Raw genomic sequence first — 8,196 nt, forward strand, 5'->3', positions numbered from 1 at the left:
GGTCCTTTGCAGGTCACAGCCCAGTTTTGCAAGGACCAGCTGAAAGTCAAAGCAGGGAAGCCAAAAGCCACAGAGAGTAAAGGCCTGAAGCTGGCACCTCACGAGCCCTCTGGGACGAGAAAGGACAAGGGCTCCCACCAGGCCAACGCCAAAGGCTTTGTGGAGCCCAAGCTCCTGGGACACGCTCAGCAACGGGACACTCTCATCCCCAGTGGCCACAGGCCTGGAGATCTGCACAAGGAGAAGGTGCCCTTGCCTCCAGGGGAGAAGAAGTGGTTCTTGCCTGCAAGGAAGGCAGACTTGAAGAGGAAAGCCGTGAGGAGTCCTGAGGAGTCCCCTGGAAAGAAGAAGGTGAGAGGGGCAGGGGGAGATGGGTTTGGCCAATGATCAAGGGGGTGTTAGAAAAACCCATGTGAAGTTTCCCCTTCATACGTTGGCACTAGAGCCACGATCCTTCTCCTCGTAAAGTAATTTCAGTGTGTGATATTTTCTCTTTTCAACCAGAATCTCTCAATCTGAGCTGTACCGGTCTGCATTCTAGGTGAATTTTCAAGACCTGAGTGATTTTTTTTTCCCTGTTTTCTTTCTTCCTGTTAGAGGGAAGACAAGGGGGATACTCCCAGGAAGAAAAAGGAATGAAAAAAAATGCCAAGAAAATAATTGCAGCTTTCAGGAAACAAAGGCTCCAGTAAACTGAAGTGAGTATGCAGTGCTGAGATGTCAGAAAGATGAGTAAATCTGTCTTCAGAAGGGCAAGACAAAGAACTGTATCTCCTGTCCTGACACTGGAGAGTTTGCTTCTAACATGGTGTGCCTCCTGCACCTTCACTGCTGCAGACTGGCCTTGACATGCTGGAAGCAAGCAGTTCAAAAGCAGCTCTGTAGGTGTAGCTGGGTGAGGGTGGCAGCCTTTCCCTGCTGACATCCTCTGAGAGCACAGAGGTGTTGGGGCTGATGTTTGCCTGGGGGAGGAGGGATGTTCCAATTGCAGTAGGAATGGAAGAGCTTTGATTGTGGAGTTCCTCCCTCCCTTTCCCTCAGGGAAAATGAGCAGCTGTCTTAGTCCTGTGCTGGCTTTCACAGTGGGAAGGGTAGGAGGTGTTTTGGGGCAGAGAGGGCTCTGGATCAGGTCGGGGATGGTGCTGTGCTCTGTGTCAAATCGTCCTCTGTGCAGCATCAGCTGTGCCAAGGCAGAGCAGGTGCAGAGCACGTGTGCAGTGAGTAGGGACCGAAGCACAGGAAAAGTGGGGGCTGAAGGAGGGGAGAGGACTGTGCCATGCACAGCAGAGTCAGGTGAGAAGTGCAGCCTCCCACCTGAGCCTTCTCACTGGGTTTAACTTCATTTCCTGCTCTGCTGGTGCTGCACTCCATGAGCTGGGATTCTCTGCTCGGTGTGTTCTCGGAACCTTGGAGAAGCTGACTAAAACGGGTGGAAATGAGCAGCGGCGAAACAACAGTGGTTGAGCGCTGTTTGGTGCTGCTATTTGCTGCCAGAGTTCCCCGCTCATCCTGATCTCAGATGCTCAGAAATGTGCTAGGCCACTCTGTTACGGAATGGGACAGTCTCGGCCCGTTAAAAGTCTCTCTCACTGAAGCCTCTCAGCTCTGGAAGTGTTGTCTTGTTGAGACACTGGCAAGATTTGTTGCAGGACATAGCCAAGTGTTTAAGAAAAGCCTACATTAGGTGCGCATCAAAGTCCTGAATTTGCTTCTCTTGTCCAGAGCCATGAGAAGCTTCATTCCAAGCTGGGAGGAAAAATGTGGAGCTGCCGGCCGTGACTGCTGCACAAGGTGCACCCAGCTGACCTTGAGAGCCAAAGGAGAGCCAGAGCCGAGAGTGACGACCCGGAGCTGCCTGCCATGGATCACCCTGCCAGGACCCAGGATCCTCAGAACCCAGGGGAGCTGTGTGATTGTCTTCAGAAACATCCTCTCAGATAAGTGACCATTTCTGTTTGTAGGCAACTGTAAATAGCAGACGGGTGTAGAAGGGATTGTGTTTGTAAAAATAAAGAGTAGTTTGTTTAAAAATAAAAAACAGGAAACCTGGGGGGGGGGGGGGCGGGGGCTGCAACCTGGGCCTAAGGTTTTACAGGACGCTGACAAAATTGTTGGCCCTTGCAGCTTTGCATTTCTGGGTTACAAAATTGGATTTCATTGGCTGTTCATATAAATTTGGTTGTTTACTGTTGGCTCAGGCTGTGGGGTCTAGGATGTTGAGGGGCAGGAAGGGCTGTGAGTTAGGCCAGACTGTGCACACTGTATTAGCTGACTTCTAATTGCTTTCTTTTTCTTGATCATTTTCCTGCTTCTAGCCCTCACTGCACTCCCAGCCCTCACGGAGCAAGGAAACCTGCTGCTGAATTCCTCTGTGCTTGGGAAGGGTTTCTAGGTACAAAACACTGTGAGCTGCCAGGTGAGAAGCCAAGGTTCCATTTCCATTATTGGAGGGCTTGCTGGGGAAGAAGGCGACAGGGGGAGAGCCTGGAGCATAGACTATGCCTGGGAGAAACGAACATGTTTTTCTGGGCATTTAGGAAAGCCGGGCTTTGGAATTCTGTAGGCGTCTCTCTCTGACCAGCTTTCTCTCTGTGGTTTTCCGGGCATCTGCAGGGGATGAGAAGGATCCGTTCCAGTGACTCCTCTGCGAAATGAAGACAAGACAAGAAGACCCGAAGCTGGAAGAGTAAGTGCTCGTTTTACAGCCCTGCCTGTAGTTTCTGAAGACACCAAAGAGGGCTGGCCCTGCACCCATCCCAGTTTCTGCTTCCTCATGAGCACTTCTTTAGGGAGCAAAGAGAGAGGGAGAGATGGGAGAGAGCTGCCCTGTCAGGGCGGCACCTGCTAAGTAGCTTGGCTGCAGCTGAGCAGCACTTGAATTTTGACTCCCCAGTGGGCCTTTGACCAGTACTGGCCAGCAGAAATTCCTAGAGTTGCTGCTGCTTTTTTTATTGTACATTTTAGTCATGACAAATGCTGTGTCGTCCTGTGGTGCCACCAGTGGGGAATACTCAAAAGCTGTAACCTGCCATCCCACGGGACCTTGGCAGTGTCATTTCCCACAAACACAAAGTTTTGTGGGCCCCACTGGGCAAAGGGATGCACTGCCATGATCTGCTGGCAAACTTGCAAAAGCAAATAAGCACCATGTGCCTGGCAGAAGGGCTGGAAGGCTGTAAAAATCCTCCCCCTAAAGAGGCAGCTGCTGAAGCTGAAAAGGCTTTGCAGGTCCTCTTGGAGTAAAGTCACTCCAGTCATTGATTGTCCTCTGCCAGGTGTGCCTGTTGGATGAATCCAACCAAATGTTTTCTCTCTCCCTCCTTCTGTTCCAGAGTTTTCTGCTGAGGAACGCCAAGGAAGATGACCAGGAGCCGGCCTGACCGGAAATTCTGAGACAGAATTTCCTGTGTCCCAGACTGGAACCCCAGTGCCTTAACTGGGTGTTCCGGATGTAAATAGTTCCAAGTTCTCTGTTCTTTTGTTTGTTTGGTTGTTTGTTTTTACTTTCTTGTTCAATGCAGAGATCCTGCATTTTGTTTGTTTGTTTGTTTGTTGTAAATACAGTTGTGAGTTCTTTTGGTTACCTTTGCAAAACGTTGTGGTTTTTGAGGGTGATGCTTTTCTACCTTGCAAAAGAAAAGATGGGGGGTGGCGGTGGTGGTAACTGCCATTAAAATGAAACTGTGGGGAGAAGGATGGTATCCCAAAACACTTGTGATTACAAGAAAGAATTACCTCCCTTTTCCACATCACTTTATGATACAGGAACAGCTTAGCCAGGCAGTGAAATAAAGTTACTCTTTGCCACGGGTTTGTAGTTGCTCCAGTTGCCCGCCTGTGCCGACTCACACAGCCACATTTCCCAACAATCTTTTGGATACTGCCACGAACAAAGGCAAGGCTCACGTGGATGTTCCTCCTGAAGGGGAAAAACGAGAACTCTTATCTCTGAGGTGCAAGCATGTGGGGTGTCTGCCTGTATGTGTCACCCCGAGCCTTTCCAAAGCCCGGGCTGCAGAAACCCTCGGGGTTAACAAGCCCCGACAGTGATTCTGGCAGCCAACGCTGCTCTCCAGTGTGGCTAGTTTGAACTCCACTCTCCAGTGGCTTCCATTGGGAGTTGATAAATGCGTTTGGAGTGCAGGGATGAGCATCTCACCTTGTGACTCCATCTAACTTGCAGAAAATCTTTTCAAACTCTTCCCAACCCATTACTTGCCTTTTTCCAAGTAATTAATTCAAAAAGATAAAGGACTGTGTAAATATAGGAGTACCGCTTTCAAAATTTCTAGAGAGTTTTACGTCTTGTGTAGTCATCCTTTGAAATCAAAACACCCTCCTGCACCCTCAAAGCATTTGGAGCTGTTCTTCTCGAACCGTGCAACTGAGCTCGTGGATATACACAAACACCTCAGTCTTGTTCAGAAGTAACTGGGGGCATTTCAGGCATAGCTGATTTTAATTTATTTGGTAATCATCTGTCTTCCACAGTCCATCTAGAATTTCCTGTGGAATTTCAATCCAGAATTGCAGTCAGAGACAGTAGTAATACCACCTTGAGTTAGTACGCTCAGGTAGTGCCAAGCAACGAGTTTTGCGGGAAGGTGAATTCAGCCGCATTTTCTCTGTCTACACTCCCTTCAGGCAGAAGGGACAGGACAAGAGGAAATGGCCTCAAGCTGTGCTGGAAAGAACAGGGCATTCTCCCAAGAAAGGCATTCTGGTTTCTTCCCTCCCCACAGCCCTGTAGCCTCCCTGCACAGTGCCACAGGGCACATCCCAAGGAGACTGGAAGTGCCCCGGGTTTACGGGAAAGGCAGACAGCGGGCACGTTCTGTGTCCCGTACACTTGCCGATGGCTGCCAAGGCACACGGGGCTGCAGAGAGACACGCCGTGTGCCAGGCGGGATTCGGTGTCGCCCAGGTGGCCTCAGCCCCAGGCCGGCAGGGTTCCCGACCCACGGCACCCGCCCCCGCCCCCTTTCCCGGCAGCGCTCCCGGCTCCGTGAGGGCCACAGGCCTTGCCCAGAGCCAGACGGCGCTGGCAGCTTTACGTACTGCTTTCCAGCATATTAAAACAGGGCTTTACGTGACTGGTTTTCAGCATTTTTCGCTTTCCTTTTCTTGAGTAGAAATGAAATAGCTCATTTAAAAGTAAGACAGAGATGTACCCGGCACTGGTTATGACCAAGCCCGTCATTTCTGGCAGTAATGCTTCTGGGATAGAATAGTCAAGGCAAAAAACCCAACAAGTGTGGCCCAGACGGCCTCCCGAAGAGAGACCACAGTGCCGAGAGAGAGTCTCGGGGAAGTTGCCCCCGCGGATGGATGTGGGGAGGCCAAGAAGCAGGAGCAGGACAGCAGCAGCAATTCCTCGCAGCAGCACAGCGAGCCGAGGGAGCCTCCTCACAAGAGCCGGGTGGCCAGAGCTCCTCAGGACACTCGTCCGCCTCCAAAGGGAACAGCCAGAAGCCTCCTGTGCACACCAAGGACACCTTTTCTTTACGTACTGCAAAGAGGCCAGGAGGAAATGCCCCTTCATCCTCCCAGGAACTCCAGCATTCAGCTCGGGCAAATGACACTCAGGAGTTGACGTCCTTTCAAACAAAACTTTCCAGAGGATGAAGCAGAAAACTTTGTCATCAAACCAAAAGCCAGGGGAAGCGAAATGAAAGCTGTGCTTTTATTCCCAGCGAGTGCAGCACTCCATCCCGAGCGATGGGGTTAGGTGGGAAGGAGGCCGGGCAATAGGCTGGTGTCCGAGTAAAGCCTTTCTCCCTGTCAGTCCTGAGGGCTCCCTGAGCGGCTCCTTCTCAGCTGCTGGGCAGGGCCCTCGGGGACAGCCCGCGTGCTGCCCCGGGGCAGGGCTGGCTTCCCGCAGGGCAGCAGGGGCTGCGGGCACAGGGCGCGCTCCAGCAGGGTCCCGCGCCCTCGGAGCCCCGCGGCAGCCGCACACCGGCCCGGCCGCGCTCGGGACGCTCCGTTGGCCCCCGGGCCCCGCCGACGGCACAACCGTCCTTGGGCAGCCCCGCGGGCCGCAGCAGCACGGAGCGCAGCGCAGCGCAGCAGCTCGGCTCGGGAGCAGCGCTCGGCCACACAGCCTGTTCGCGGCGCCTTTCCTGCCTCTGCCGAGGCATTCCTCGCCCGCAAGGCCGCCTCGGGCCAGGTAATTCTGCGCTTGGCCGCCGGGCTTGGGCACACGGGCCAGCCGCGGCTGTCCCCGCCGCCTTCCAGCGCTGGCCCCCCCCGGCGACAGCTTCAAAGCCGGGCTCCTGCTCCTGCCTCTGCCAGCGCTTTGCGGGGAAACAGTCGCTGCCCAGGGAGATCGCCTTCAAGGCCTCTCTCATGCAAAGAGTTAGCAGTGGCATCGCCCAGCCGGCAGTGGCACCGATTCATGTCAGCCGGAGAGGGCGAGGTTGCAGGAGGGCTGGCTGCTCATTCAGCTTGAAGCCTGAATGCCGCTGAGGAGCAGGAGAGCCAGGCAATCCCTGGCAAGGGAGGGGGACGTGGGAAGCACCAAGGGCCCTTGCCTCTGCCCCGTGTGCTGCCAGAAGGAGCCAGCACTGAGCAGGAGAGGCTTGAGGGCAGAGGCAGCAGCTGTGTGCCAGGGGGAGGGAAGTCCGGCCTTTTCCTGGGCTGCGCCTGCAGCAGCTGCTCCAGCTGGGGCCGGGATTGCCCCGTTGGGAGTGGGAGCAGCTGCCCGGGGCCGCTCTTCCAGTTGACCCGTCACAGGCAGGGACTCCCTCCCGAGGGAGGTGGCAAAGCCCCTGTGGAAACCCCCAGGTGCCAAAGTAAAGCCAAAGCTATGGAGGTGTTCTTTCTCCAGTCTTAGCAATCGAGGCCCTTCTAATTACAATGGCCTTGTCTGTATCTAGTGGTCTGTCGTATGTCTAGAAGTAAAGTGGCCAGCAGAATATTGGAACCATTCAAGGCCACGTTGGACAGGCCTTAGATTAGCCTGGGCTAGTGGAAAGTGTCCCTGCCCATGGCAGAGGGGCAGAACCTGGTGAAATCTAGGGCCCCTCCCAACCTCCAACGTTCCACGCTTCTGTGGTTTTATGGTGCTGTGGTTCTCCAAAGCCGGTGTTTTCTCTGACTGTATGTCGCGCTGTCCCTTCGAACAACGGAGTGTATGCAAACCAGCAAGCTTTGCCCACGAAAATATCCCGGGGAGCCTAGAGATAGCAACATTTCAAGGAAAAGCTCTTGAGATGGGGACACAAGGTTTACGTTTCCAATCAGCTTCCAAGCTTCCTTGCTCCATTAGAGCAGCTCTCTGCCTGCGGCTGGATGCAGAAGGCAGAATGTAGAGCAATGAGATATGTCCTGCTAAGGGCTGCAGAGACGAGCCTGGCCACATCCAGCAGTGTCAAAAGCCTGTTGGAATTGCCATCAGGGTCCCTTGTCTTCTGAATAAGGTGGAGCCATTGGCTCATGCAAACGAGGAGGAGTTATTAAGAAGGGGGGGGAGAAGCTCTGTTGGGGTCTGCAGTTCTTTTGACGCGTACTTTTGTAGTTCCAGTCTGGTTTTGAACCCTTTTCTGTTGTCCCCTCAATCCTCCCCTCTCCTCCTGTGGTTACTGCCTGGCAGCTCTGGCTGCCAGGGCTGTAAAAACGACTGGGGAAGGGCGTGTGCTTGTGGATCTGGGCAAGACCACGGAGTGTGGGAAGTGCTGGGAGGGCATCTAAGGGCTGCTCGTGAATATTGATGAGGGCGGTGCACTCTCATCCTAGAAAAGGCAGCGATGCCATTTTGTGGGCCTGAGCCGGGCTTTGAGTAGTTTACAACCCTTGGGTATCTGCTTTGCTCTCCGCAGTGAGGAAAGCACAGCTTGGTTCCGAGGTTCTGAGCACTGCTGTGTTCACAGGCACGGCTTGGTTGCAAGAGCATTTGTGCCTTGTGGGAATTGTGTCAGGTTAACGCCGCCTGTGCCGCCTCCAAGCCGCGGGGCGTCAGTGTGGGCAAAAACCTGGCCCGGTCAAGGGCATTTGCAAAACTTTTGGGCTGTTTCTTGAAGTGCAGATTTTCCTGCTGGCCACTTGTGTGCTTTGTGGCCGTGTTAAGGAGAAGTCGGTAACAGAGCAGGCTTCCCTGCCACGCTCTTTCCTCGCACGTGTGCGTGCACCTCTCTGTGTCCAAGTTATGCCAGTGCCAAGTCCATTCCAGAGAAGCTGGAAGGTTGTTGGAACGACTTC

The 8,196-nt window shown here is 53.7% G+C and overlaps 1 long non-coding RNA gene across 1 annotated transcript; it reads left to right on the forward strand.

Moving 5' to 3' along the window:
- Window positions 1–256: 256 nt before the first annotated feature.
- Window positions 257–3,421, forward strand: LOC136290694 (uncharacterized). Its single transcript, XR_010721317.1, has 5 exons — window positions 257–351; window positions 598–698; window positions 1,723–2,416; window positions 2,614–2,686; window positions 3,333–3,421. It is a non-coding gene; the product is annotated as an uncharacterized lncRNA (long non-coding RNA).
- The last annotated feature ends 4,775 nt before the right edge of the window (window positions 3,422–8,196 follow it).

Source organism: Chamaea fasciata, unplaced genomic scaffold (assembly GCF_029207755.1).
Source record: "Chamaea fasciata isolate MVZ Bird 193981 ecotype frontalis unplaced genomic scaffold, bChaFas1.0.hap1 SCAF_6, whole genome shotgun sequence".
In the NCBI taxonomy this organism is placed as follows: Eukaryota; Metazoa; Chordata; class Aves; order Passeriformes; family Sylviidae; genus Chamaea; species Chamaea fasciata.